This window comes from Metopolophium dirhodum, chromosome 1 (assembly GCF_019925205.1).
Source record: "Metopolophium dirhodum isolate CAU chromosome 1, ASM1992520v1, whole genome shotgun sequence".
In the NCBI taxonomy this organism is placed as follows: domain Eukaryota; kingdom Metazoa; phylum Arthropoda; class Insecta; order Hemiptera; family Aphididae; genus Metopolophium; species Metopolophium dirhodum.
Window position 1 is genome coordinate 56,607,259 of NC_083560.1, and position 13,540 is coordinate 56,620,798.

The following is a 13,540-nucleotide window of genomic DNA, read 5'->3' on the forward strand; positions in this document are numbered from 1 at the left end:
TCACCTTTGCTCTATGTTTCCTGTTATTTATGATTATATTAATACCTACGTTTCTAATGTTTCTACTCATAAATTATACTATGTATAATTTATTATTTTACTTATTTTATTTAAAATAGTATAATAGCTTTTGGGTTTATTACTACACCGGATAAATAATTTTTTATTGACATTTATAAAAAAAAAAATTTAAACTACCTAATCAAATACAATCCAAGTGAGGATGATATAAGCTGGTTACCAAACAATTTTAATAAATTTTCATTTTTATTCTCCAATTATTTTAAAAATCACTGAGCATTTTCAATTTTGATCTGCTAAAAGTACCAACTAGATCTAATTTGCTTCCAAAAACATACATTGGGCATTGGAGCTGACGCGGTCCCACGTAATAGCTGTTTGAATTCAAATAGCCTTTTACGCGGAAAGCCGCACAGCGCTTCTCAAACAAACCGCCAATCGACGACGGACGACGCCGGCGCGCGACACCCGCGCCAGGAACCGTCGGCCGGCCGTTCGGTGGACGGTGAACCGGATTGTCTAAGTCACTATTAAAAAATAGTTTTTATACGCACGCAACGGACAACACACCCGTCCCCGCGCGCTCGAAACCACACTCCTGACGCACCAGAGAGTACCGTACTCATTTTTGTTCTCTGTACACAACTAAAAATCTGTACATGATATTGTAGTTTTCGGCTACCTGTATCTACCACGAAATAAAAAGTCAATTAAAGTCGTATTCGTTTGCGTTTATCTTATTTTATTCATTTGGTCACCTGACACCTCACCACACCATCCACGCGGCTCCCCACAGGTCCGCATCAACTGGCTCCCCGAACAGGAATCACCGGTAAGTGAAAACCTTCATTAACTTACCCCTTACTACCACAATCATATACCCCCCCGTTGCGCGACTTGGAAAAAAGTCCCCGACGCGATCCGACAAAAAACGTGGTTAGCTGGCGATAACGGATAAACCGGCGTTACGTAACATATTACATAAGGACGTAACGACCAGCCGCGCCGCCTGATTTACGGACGCACCGACTACACCATGCGCGACGCTCCAAAGTCCAAACACACACGACGTAGGTAGGTTGGAACGCAAGAGCGCGAGAGGGTCATACCACCACCGCCCAGCACCACCACCCGACAACGAAAACACGCGATTACCCTGGACAGAAATACCACATATAGCGTCTATGAAGTTGCTCCCCCTTAATATGTTCCATACAGTAGACTTTAAAAGATTGAAATCCCCCACTATGGATGTTCTTAAAAATTTTCATTTTTTCATAGATTAATTTAATATTACCAGTTTTTAGAACTTCTTAATGTCAGTACAAGAAACTTTTTAATTGTTTGGGGGGGGGGGGGGGAGAGGAGGTTGATTCCTCGATTTTCTCAAAAATTATTAATAAAAATGATTAAAAAGAATTCTAAAATTAATTTATAAATTATAATAATGATTTACACATATACAATTAATTAAAATTATATAAAAAAAATTGATGAAAAACACAGGTAAATAAAACAATTAATTTAAAAAACTTATTAAGATTATTAATAAAAATAGTAAATGATTAAAAGTATAATTAAAACAAATTATGTATATTAATAATTAATAAAACTATAATATTTAAAAATTAAATTAACCCGTTAAAACAAATTATATAATATTTGAAAATAATTAATAAAATTATGTGTTAAGTAGTAGAACAAATAATTAACTAAACATCACTAAATTTTGTAATCATTTTAATTTTCATTTCGATTTTTATATTCAATCAAGGTTTTTTTTTTTATTGAGTATAGATTTTTTTTATCATAAAAGTCATTATAAAGTCATTCCCCACTACCCTCGAAAACTAAAATGATCTTAAATCAAAAAGCTTGGAAAATTAATACAAAGTTCCATTTATACTTTTCTTTTACTTCTTCCATTCATGGATTTAAATTGTAAAAATATTTTCATAAAATTAAGAAGTTAAAATTTGACAAAATTCCCGAAAATGTATAAACTATTTTATATTAAAAATTTCAAAAATATCTGAATAAGGTTTTGAACATTAAATACAAATATTTTCCATATAAGTTTTTCTTATTATAGTTATATAAATAATGAATGTAAACTACAAATATGTTTTATAACTTATAGGCGTTTAAAGTTAAGATTTTAAATATCATCAATTTAGTCATAATTAATTGCTTTAATTTTCAATTTTAGGTATAGTTGTTGCAACTAATCCTATATGGTACGAGATTAGCTGTTACTTAAATGGTCGTATGAATGGTGCAGCGTTACATACATTTGTGTATCGTAATGCTCATGGTATTAAAAACAGATTAGGTCTTGTTTCTGGTCAGATCAAAAAGAATAGCTTAATGACGGAAGAAAATAGTTCGCACAATGATGGTAAATAGTATAAATATTATGTCAAGTTGGATGCTTTTTAGTGGCTAATGCATGAACATTTGCAACTCAAAGCATCACAATAAATTCTAAAAGTTTTTTAATCGGATATATTTCTAATAAAATGAAATAGATGATTAAAAAAGTATGAAAAATATAATTAAATTATATTAAATTGTCCTCCCTAAATAAATTATCAAAATTAACTTGATGTTTGGTTTTAATAATTTTATTAAATTCATTTATAGATGATTCTAGTGAGGATAATAGTGATATATCAATAACACTACCATCAAAAAAAATTGTATTCACATTCTCACCTGAAGAATGGAAAAGTGTACAGCCGGAAGAAGTCCGTTATAAAGATAACGATAAAAACCGCTCTACACAAAGTTCAAGAATATACCATGTATTGCCAAAAAATACATGGACACCATTATTGGCTGAACATTTTTGGGAGCATACTCAGTTACCTTGTTGTCTCACTTTTCGCAGAGCAAGAGTACATCCATATGGTAATTTTTAAATAAAATTTGTCGGAAAATGTACCATATGTGACTCTTAATTTGAAGAAATGGTTAGAAACCTAACCTAACCGTTTCCGCTTAGAATTGTTTTTCTTATATGTACAATGATATTATATCATTGAATTTAAATTTAACACCAACCATTACAGTGACTCACTTGTAACCTACTGTACAGCAGAGCGACATCCACTTACCCACCTTTTTTTCATTAGTTATATATCTTTAATTTCAATTAGAGGTTTATATTTTAAATAAAGTCTTTATGAAATAAAACAATATTAATAAAAAAATCGTTCTTTAATAAAAAAAATCTATTCAACAAAAAAAACTTTATTGAATAATAAAAATATAAATATAAATCAATGATTAATCAATACAATTTAAAATATTCTTATTTAAAAAAAATGTATAAAAATAAAAGTGACTAAAAAATGTAATAAAGTTAAGTTAATTATTTTTTTTATTAGTTAGTCACATACATAATTGTATTGATATTTTTGAATATTATATTTGTATTAATTATATATTTACATTCTTTTGTAATTATTTTTTAGAGTCAGATATATTAATCATTATTATAAATTATTTTTATTAATTTAAATATACATTATTTCGTTTTATTATTTTTAAAAATCTTATTTGATCATTTTTATTAATAATTTTTGAGAAAACCGTGAATTTGCTCCCCCCCTTCCTAATCTAGCATAACCTAAAATGGGCCCAATTTTTTTTACAAAAATTTAAAGTTTGAAACAACAATTCTCATAAATAGTTCATACGGTAGCCAAAAAGTATAAAAAACATATAAACACAGTTACTTTTTATATACATTTTAATTTTAAATTTATACGAAAATTTAAAAATACTATACATGCGTATACGAACATTTTAGAGTATATTATTATATTTTGTACACACAATTACAATTTCAAATGTTATTTTTTTAGGAAAAATAAAATTAACTTATTTTAATACTAATATAGTAAAATAAGTAACTTTAATCACAATAATATTATCAAATATACAAAGTTATATCATAGATTGATATGATCAGAATCGTTTTCGTATACAATGATTTTATAGTATTGACATCAAATTTACCAATACCCATTACAGCGGCCCACTTATAACCTACTATACAGCAAAGCGACAGCCACTTGCCCACCATTTTGTTTATGAAATCATGATTTTTGGTTGTAAAACTGTAAATCTGGTAATTATTTTGAATAAAAACGGTGAATTTGTCGTACAAATATAGGTTTTTTATTGGTGGTTAATTTAAATATTAAACATGCAAAAACATAAATTAAGCATTGAGCTTGATTTTTATTTGATAATCGGGAGGTATTTTTATAATAATATTATAAGAATACGAGAAAAGTATATTGTTGTTTTATATTTGTAATTTAGGTGGCCATTACCCATCCATTCTTCCCTCTGGAAATGCTCTAAGACTTCTGAAATCTTAAAAAATTGCTTCTGAAAAGAGAAATGGAGATACGCTCACTGCGATTGCTATGATGAAAAAAGAAGATGAATTAAAGACATTATAAGAGAAGTTGGATATGATCCATTTTTCGTCCATTATACCAATGCAGAGCAAATTCATATGTATCGGAAGTATTGTAGTAATGTTAATTATCCTGAAATTATTATTGACGCAACAGAATCCGTAGTAAAAAAGTTTAGTAAACTAGGCTTAGACAAAACAAATACTATATTTTTATATGAAGCAATCGTTTACGATGAATTAAAATGTCATAGCTTTACAAACACAAATATGCTAAGTGAAAGGCACAATACTATATGTATTTCTAATTGGCTGGCTTACTGGATGAGCTGCAATGTTCCAAAGCCTAAAACATGTACACACTTGCGCAGACATAATTACCAACAAGATACCCAAAGATTCTCATTGGCTTCCTCACTGTTATGTTAAATTAGATGTAGCTCATTTCATGAAACTAGCAAGCTAGTGGCCGGATTTAAAGTTGTTAAACAGAAAAGTTAGAGAAATCATTCTTAGAACTATTGGCTGTTTACTAAAATGTCAAGAGCTTGAAGACGTATAGTCATTGTTCCTATCACTTTTAATTTCAATTGCCAACGAAACAAACGGTGTTATACGAAATACTGACATTGAAACATCATGTCAAAAACATTATATGAGGTTGATTAATACTGCGTCAACAGGTACCATAGAACTTGACCAGCAACTGGATACAATTATAGACCATGCAGACACCGAAAATAGATGCCTGGAAGAACTTGATAACGATAACCAACTTGAAAGTCTTAATGAACCCTTTCCAAGCATTGGCAGAAACAGTTTTGAATGAAAGTAAACGGCATGTACAAGTAGGGGTAAGTATAAATCCATTGTATGCTCCAAAAATAGTCCCTCATCTAATTAAGAAGATGAAATTTCTGCCATTGTGGTTAGGCATAATGGTACCTTTTTTTGTATATGGAAAACGTGTTTCTAGCTCTGCTGCAGTAGAGTCAAGTTTTCATAAACTCAAAAATGTAACGCTGAAGCATGTTTCTTTACCTACTGATATAGAAATATTTTTAGAAAACCATGTACGTTCTTTGAGAGGAGCATTTTTATTACATTCTACTCAAGAGTCAGAGACAAATGTAGTTAATCAAATATCTAAACCAATTGATGATTCAGGTCAAACAAATAATTTACGTGAGAACAACAACATAGAAGAACAGACTAACACAAACAATTTACGGAATTTAAGATGCCCATTGTGTAAATCTGGATCATTACCTTCTAATAACGGAGCTCATAAATGTGCAATATGTACGAAGCCAGTCCACGCACTTCCAGAATGCTCAGCGCACAAGCTGAATGACGATGAAATTCGTATATGTTATAACTGCATTGAAAATAATGAAAAGCTTATTGAAGATAAAGCAATGGATGAGTGGAACCGAAAAAGTAAAAGAAAAGTTAAAAATAGTTCATATCTTCTACCAAATCCACATTTACGACACGTAAATATCAGCGATTCACGAAATTCACCTTTGTTGAAAAGTGGATCTCGCGCAGAAGAACTCAAAAGTTGTAAATTAAAAAGTTTAGAATCAAATGTTGTTTTAAGCAACACATGTGCGTTTGATTCAATAACATCAATGGTAATGATTGCTTTTTGTGACAATCAGTTATTTTCAGAAAGGCTCGTAAAATATAAAACAAAGTACAATGATTTCATAACTCAGTTAGTTTCAAAGGGAATTACGGCATACACATATACGGATAAAGCAGAGTTAATTATATTATTACTGAATCCAGTGTTAGAAACACTTGAGTATAATACTTATTTTGTAAAGTGTGAGACTACACCTAAGACTATTTGCAAATCTATGTTTAGAGAGTTTCCATCCATCACAGAAAGAAGTAGTTGTTCTAATGTAAAATGTGAGAAGTTTCAAGAAACATACTATCCGATCTATATTATAACATACAACACAACAAACGGCATCATCGGTGATCTGCAAAAATGGATTAGTGACAAATTTCAAAATCAACAATTAATAGTTTGTAATTATACAGATAAATTGGATCAGTCTTAGACAAACAAGTTTTGAAATATCCCCATTATATTTACTGATAGAAAATTTGTTTTGGAGAGGTATGTATTTTTAAAATTTTTTTTTAGTTGAAAATAAATTAACTTAATTTATTTCTATGTTTAAGGAGAAAACTTGAACAGAGTACTGACGCTGCACCACATGTAGAAGTTAAATTGGGAGATATTCTTGAAATTGTGTTCCATGAATCTACAGCGTTTGTATTAAGAGGAGTTTTAAACTACCATAAAGGCAAAACACAACTAAGAAACTCAATTGGCCACTATACTGCATATTGTAAAAGACAAGGAGGTAATTGGGAATTATAAGATGACTTAAACAAAAATACATTCATCGCTTCGCTCAGGTCGCGTGTGAACTGCTGTTGTACACCATCTGAAACAATATTTTATAAATGTAATAAGACTATTTTCTTTTAAAAATTCATAAAAATGCCAGTAAAAGTTTTAAACAAGACAAAGTAAGGAAAATTATTTAGTATTAAAAAGTATTCAACAAATGTTTAAATTATTTCTCTATTAAATTAAGTTCCTTATTTTATTTCCATCTTCTAAGTGGACTTTCTTCCTTTGGGTTCAGAAAAAAGAGCAAGCACCTCTACTTAAGGTACACAGGTAAGTAATTATACCAACATATTAATTCAAGTATAATAAGATTTATCTTGAATATAGGAAAAGACAAATCTTATTTCCATATAGTAGAATTAATGCATAGGTCTTAAAATAGAGATGTATATCAAATCATAATTAAATAATGACAATCCAAGATATTCGATTCATAACATATTACGCGGAATGGGTCATAAACCTCACAGACGCATTTTACTAATATAAATATTGTTGTATTTCAAGTAAATAGGTTATGCACGATATATTGTGTATGCTAAAAACTGCTAAAAACAACTTATAAGCAAATAAAATAATATTACTTACCTAAATCCAAAGCTGGGCAAGTTAATGATAGTTTTAAACTTATATAATTTAAGTAAAGTATTTTTTTTCAATTAAATTAAAAGTTATGTTATTAGTTATTACACATCTTTAATACATTAATTAAGTTAAATTTTAAAAAAAATGCATTGAAAAGGTATTAATATTTAAAATAAGTTATAATCACTTGGATAATAATATACCTATGGTTATATAGGATACATATATTATTATGGATGTAATTTAAAACCTGTATGGTTATACCGTACTACCATTTTAGAATTATATTAATATTCACGATGGATTCATTTAAATTTAAATTTAAGTATAAAGGGTGCTTAATGCTTATATTGTATTGTTTAACATTTATAATGAAAAAAATAAATTAATCGAACATTCAAAAATAATAAAAAAAACTACTATACTTCTACATGTACGTGGTGAATATAATATCATATACATTATACATATATAATATATATATATATTGTAACGGTCGAAAATGAACCATCATTATTCATTATCAATGTCAAATATTATGCGATAGCTCGCTGTGTCCCGCGGGCATCTCTGCCCGGTTGATACCGAGTTGCGGTCGAAATTATAACAGGTAAAAAAAAAAAATCCGAGTTGCGGTCGGGATCAAAACAGGTTAAATATCAAAATACTATGTTTTAAATATTGACATAGTTACATATTATTATGCTAAATACAAAAATGAAACGGTCAAAATACAAATTTTGAATATAAAATATAAAGTAAAGAAATGCATAAAGAAAAAACTGTATTTATTCATACAATTTTGAAATCAAAAACATTAGAACAAGATAATGCTTTCTTGATAAATTAAAAATATTTGAAGATTTTATTTGTCATACGTTTACATGGCAATAGTAAAATTCTATTAAACCTATTAGGTACGTAAACAAGATTTATTAATATGACAAATATTTAAAATTTCAAAAAAGGGGGACCCTCGTGTTAATACCCCTCACTTTGTTTTTTGGATAGCGCTGGGAGTTTTTGTGCACAAACGTCGGGATCTGGTGCACATTTCTGCACAAACGATGCACAAAATTGGATAAGAGCTCATCGGATAATCGATAACCGGATACTGACCGCAATTAAGACGTTAATTTTACCTTCAATATTATTAAGACCGCAATTCGTCTATTGCGACCGCAACTCGGACAATACCCTCTGCCCACACCCAAGACAAAATATACATATCATTATAAACCACACACACACTATCACCGCTGCCTAGTACCCGTGGTCGAGTTTGACCGGCCGGCACTATGTCATTATCTGTACTATTCCAATGTAATACAAATACCGGCCAATTACAACTCATTACCAAATCATTATATAATATTGTTTTTTTTCCGTGTGATGTGCGACGCGTCCGACGCTCGTACCTAAGCTTTTTACTTTTATTGTGCCTCTCTGCCGGACAACATGTCGAGCGAGTAGACACACCGCTTCACCGAGGACGTCCTGGTGTTGATGCTCGGACACACACGCACAGAATTTGGTAACATTATCATTATAATGATTCTTTGATTATTTATACTACACCATGGCCGGTATTTTGTGTTTTGTTCCTATAATACCTACGGTAGCGTACTACTTGTATTATTATTATTGGTATTATTATTTATGTACGCCGGTAACCGCATAGGTACCGTGCAAGTACCCTGCGAAAATGCAATTGTTCTAATTATTATGTATGTGTTTTTTTTTTAAGGTGACCTTTTTTATTTGCGGCCAAGTTTTTATGCCGATATTGCTTTTCTTGGCCATAACTTAATGATTGTTTTGTTTTTACCATAAATATTAAAATAAATATACTTTTAGATCCCCATCAAGTACCTTTATTATTGTTTTTCCCAATTTCATTTTTATTTTACAAATCCCACACGCTCCGATTTCCGAATCTCGGCTGTGGGTTGGCAACCTTATTACTACTAAAGTTTCTCGTCAACGTATGCTCCACGCCGAATCTGGGCAAGCCACCGTGTGAGACGTTACAATATATATAAGATTTATATTTTAAAAACATTATTATTACATAAATCAATTAAAATATCAATAAACAACAATCAAAGAATTAGATACAAACGGGTACACGGAAATCCGGCGATTGTAAACTGCGCCCAACGTACAGGTAAACACGAAATCATACATGTAAACTGCGCCCGAGTTCTTATCGTCAGTAAAAAGGTGATATGTAAACTGCGCTCGAGTTTTATCAAATGTAAAAAGGTGACAAATGTTACATAATATGTAAACCGCGACCGGCTAAACTTTTAAAAATTGAATAGCTATATTTTTGCCAAATTAAACAAAATTACAGAATTACTTATCTAAAATTACAATCTTTAATATATTTAATTCGTTACATTCATAATATTATAGCATAAATAATTAATAGAATAAAATTAAAAATTAAAAAAAATATATAATCTTAAAAAGTACAAAATGTTGTAACGTTTTGCGTTTATTTTTTGTCTTAGTATTTTGGTATTTAAAGGGTACATTTAAACTATTTAGTTTAATATATGTAACTCAGAGGCCGATTAGTTTTTCGAAATTTAAATTCTTCAATTATTTTCAAGCTTTTTCGCGCTGTGAAACAAATTGTTCGGCCATCGTGACTTCACTGATTAAACTGAATACGACATGTACTAAGTAGCCCCATGCCGTATTACTGAAATAACTATTCGATAACGTGTTGGTATCTTTAGACAACAATATAATTTCTGTGATATAATTGCAAAAGTACACAATCATAGTGACTTTAATAATTCAAAAGTTTTATATATTTTACAAACGGTGCACATTTTAAGTTGTAAGTACCTACCTTTTAACATGGATAAAAATTTGGGCGCAGTTTACATTATACCTTTTTAATATGGATAAAAATTTGGGCGCAGTTTACATTATACCTTTTTTACATAGATAAAAATTCGGGCGCAGTTTACAAAAAAAAAGGTCATTTGGGCGCAGTTTACGTATGCCCCGGAAATCAAAACAAATTTTGCGATTACGATTTTGGTTATTAACAACAGGTTTTCCATATCAACGGTTTTTCTAACCACTTTTATTATAAGTCTTAGGTTTTGGTTAACCACTGATATACAGGTGTTTGATATTTAAAAAAAAATTGTATAACAATACCTTTTAATATGGGTTCATAGATATTCTTCCACTATTACTAGAGGGAAGGTCGAATACAAATTCCAGAAATGATCATACAAATTCATACAAATGGCGTTTAATTGTTTCGCGTAGGAAAAATTAGAATATTCCAAATAGGTGTGGCAGGGGGACATGGGAAAATTGGTTTTTCTATTATAACTCGGGAGGGGGTCGCATACAAATTCCAAAAATGGTCATACAAATTCATACAAATAGCGTTTAATTGTTTCATGTAAAAAAAAGTAGAAAATTCCGATGAAGGGGGCGGGGGACACGGGAAAATTGGTTTTTCGATTATAACTCGGGAGGGGGTCGTATACAAATTCCAAAAATGGTCATACAAATTCATACAAATGGCGTTCTTGAATCTTGCAGTATAAAATGTATGAATACTTAATTATTTATATTAGGGGGGCTGGAGACATGTGGCTGATATTACTCGTATACTGGTGTCGTACAAATTCCAAAAATGGTCATACAAATGACGTACAAAATATTTGGATAGACATTTTCGAGATTTTCTTTGGATGGAGGAGGGGGGGACACGTACGTAAGTTATTCAACGAAACTTATTTTTTGGTGCTCGAAAAGTTAACGATTTTGTCATATCAAGAATTACAGTTAGCGCTTTTGCATTATAGTTATTTCTCTTGATATTACATAATATAATATATATATACACAATATTAAGTTATTGGTTGATGTTAACCACGCTTGGAGCGTTAGTAGCTTTTCTCCTATTGTTGATCAGCTTTTTAAAATCAGATTTTTCGAACATCACTTTTGTTATGTATGTGCGTATAGGGTCGTTGAGTAACCTGTATAATATCTTAAATCGTGGTTATAAGATTTTTCTATGATTTTAAATCATCATTAACATGGATATATGGAACAACATATATATATTATATATATATACATTATACAGTATATACATATACATATATAGTTATTCTATATTTCTATGACTGTGGTGGATCTAGGATTTTTTATGGTGGGTGCTAGTTTGCTAATAATGGTCTCAAGGCACTTATTAGTTATTAACTATTAGGAGAAAAAAATTAATAATTTGGAGTTTAAATGAATAGGAAAATCAGTCTTGCAATGCTCATGTATTTGGATGTATTACATAAACAATTAAACATATTATAATTATTAATTAATATACATAATTTATTGTATAAAAAGATTAAATAAACATTTAATTTTTTTAATTTTTTATAAGTGTATAAGAATAATATAATATATTATGTAATTTGATATATTTGAATAGTTTACATTTAGATTGATGAGTCCCCTAATTGCATTCTTCTTTTCTTTTTTCTAGTAAACTCGTTGATAATTAAGTGGCCCAGTGCTCGAATTGGGGGGACGCAGGGGGACGGAGCTTCTCTTTTAATTTTTTATATTTTGAGCGTACCCCTTCCAATTATTTTCTTTAAAACGAGGGGATGGAACGTTTTATTTTGTTAAAATAATATTGTATTTTTTATTTCGTGTCTTCGTAAAGTTGTACCTATTTAATAAGATATTAAAATTAAATGTATGGTTTTTTTTTATTATTATTGATAATAAGTTATGAGCAAAGACCGGATTTATATGCATTTAAAATGTTAAAATATGCATGCAAATATGCACTTAAAAAGTTCTGAATATGCACTTAAAAATCATAAAACATGCAAAATAATTTTTGATTATTACAGCTTTTTATTTATGGTAAAATCATAAAATCAAAACATTTATGACGAAAATATGCACTTAAATATCACAAAACATGCAAAATAAATTTTTATTACCTATTACAGCTTTTTATTTATGGAAAATTTATAAAATCAAAACATTTATGATGAAAAAAAAATAATAAACTACAATATTATATACAATATATTTTATGAATTTATGATTGTGATAAAAAATATATAATTTATTTGTTATTGGAAAAACAATAAGTAACAATAATATGTTCCATATTGATCTCAGTTAAATTATGACGGCGATTTGTGACAATATGTTTGTATGCAGAAAAACTTCGTTCCACATCAACACTTGTTATGGGTGCATATTTAAAACTTGACAACATTTCCGGGGAAAAGTGTTTGATAGAAGAACTTAAGTCAACATTCTCACCTTGGTGTATTTTAGAAATTTCTTTTAAAATTAGCAGGCCTTTGTTTTTTTTAATAATGTCGGAACATTTTTTTTTAATTAATACGCTATTTTCATTTTCTGAAAGATTATTGATAGCATTTGTAACTTGTTCAAATATTTCTAAAGCATTTATGAGTAGCAAACCTGAAGTCTCAAGCTTTTTAATACTTTCAACAATAACCGAAAAATTTGTTTTAATATAAGTTAAATCGTTAATTATATTTGATTTAGTTAGAATTTGCTTACAGTTTTTAATGCTTTTTACATCGTCTTCTGGTAGGCTTTGTATAACATTTTTAAAATTTTCGAAATTATCTGCATAAAATATTGCTGATTCTAACCAAGCACCCCATCGTGTTATTATAGGTTGGGGCGGTAATGGTTTATTAGGTAGCATTTCATGATATAATTGAATTCTATAAGGAGCTTTCAAAAAAATCTTTTTTCCGTTGTTAATTAAATCGTTTATTTCATGAAAAATATCCATAATATTTTCTGCAATCCGATGAATCCCGTGAGCAGCACAAGTCACATGAATAAGATTGGAATAAAATGGTTTTAAATTTTTGGCAGCCTTAACCATATATGGGGCTGCATCGGATAACATTAACAAAACTTTTTCGTCATTACCTCCCTCTGGCCATAATATTCTAAGACAATCATTTACAAATTTTGCTATAGTATTATTGTTTGTTTTTTCAAGAACTTTAGATGCT

The 13,540-nt window shown here is 29.6% G+C and overlaps 2 pseudogenes; both read left to right on the forward strand.

The window, feature by feature from the left end:
- Positions 1-809: 809 nt before the first annotated feature.
- On the forward strand, positions 810-3,011 carry LOC132940248 (uncharacterized; annotated as a pseudogene).
- Positions 3,012-6,093: 3,082 nt separating this feature from the next.
- On the forward strand, positions 6,094-6,925 carry LOC132934411 (uncharacterized; annotated as a pseudogene).
- The last annotated feature ends 6,615 nt before the right edge of the window (positions 6,926-13,540 follow it).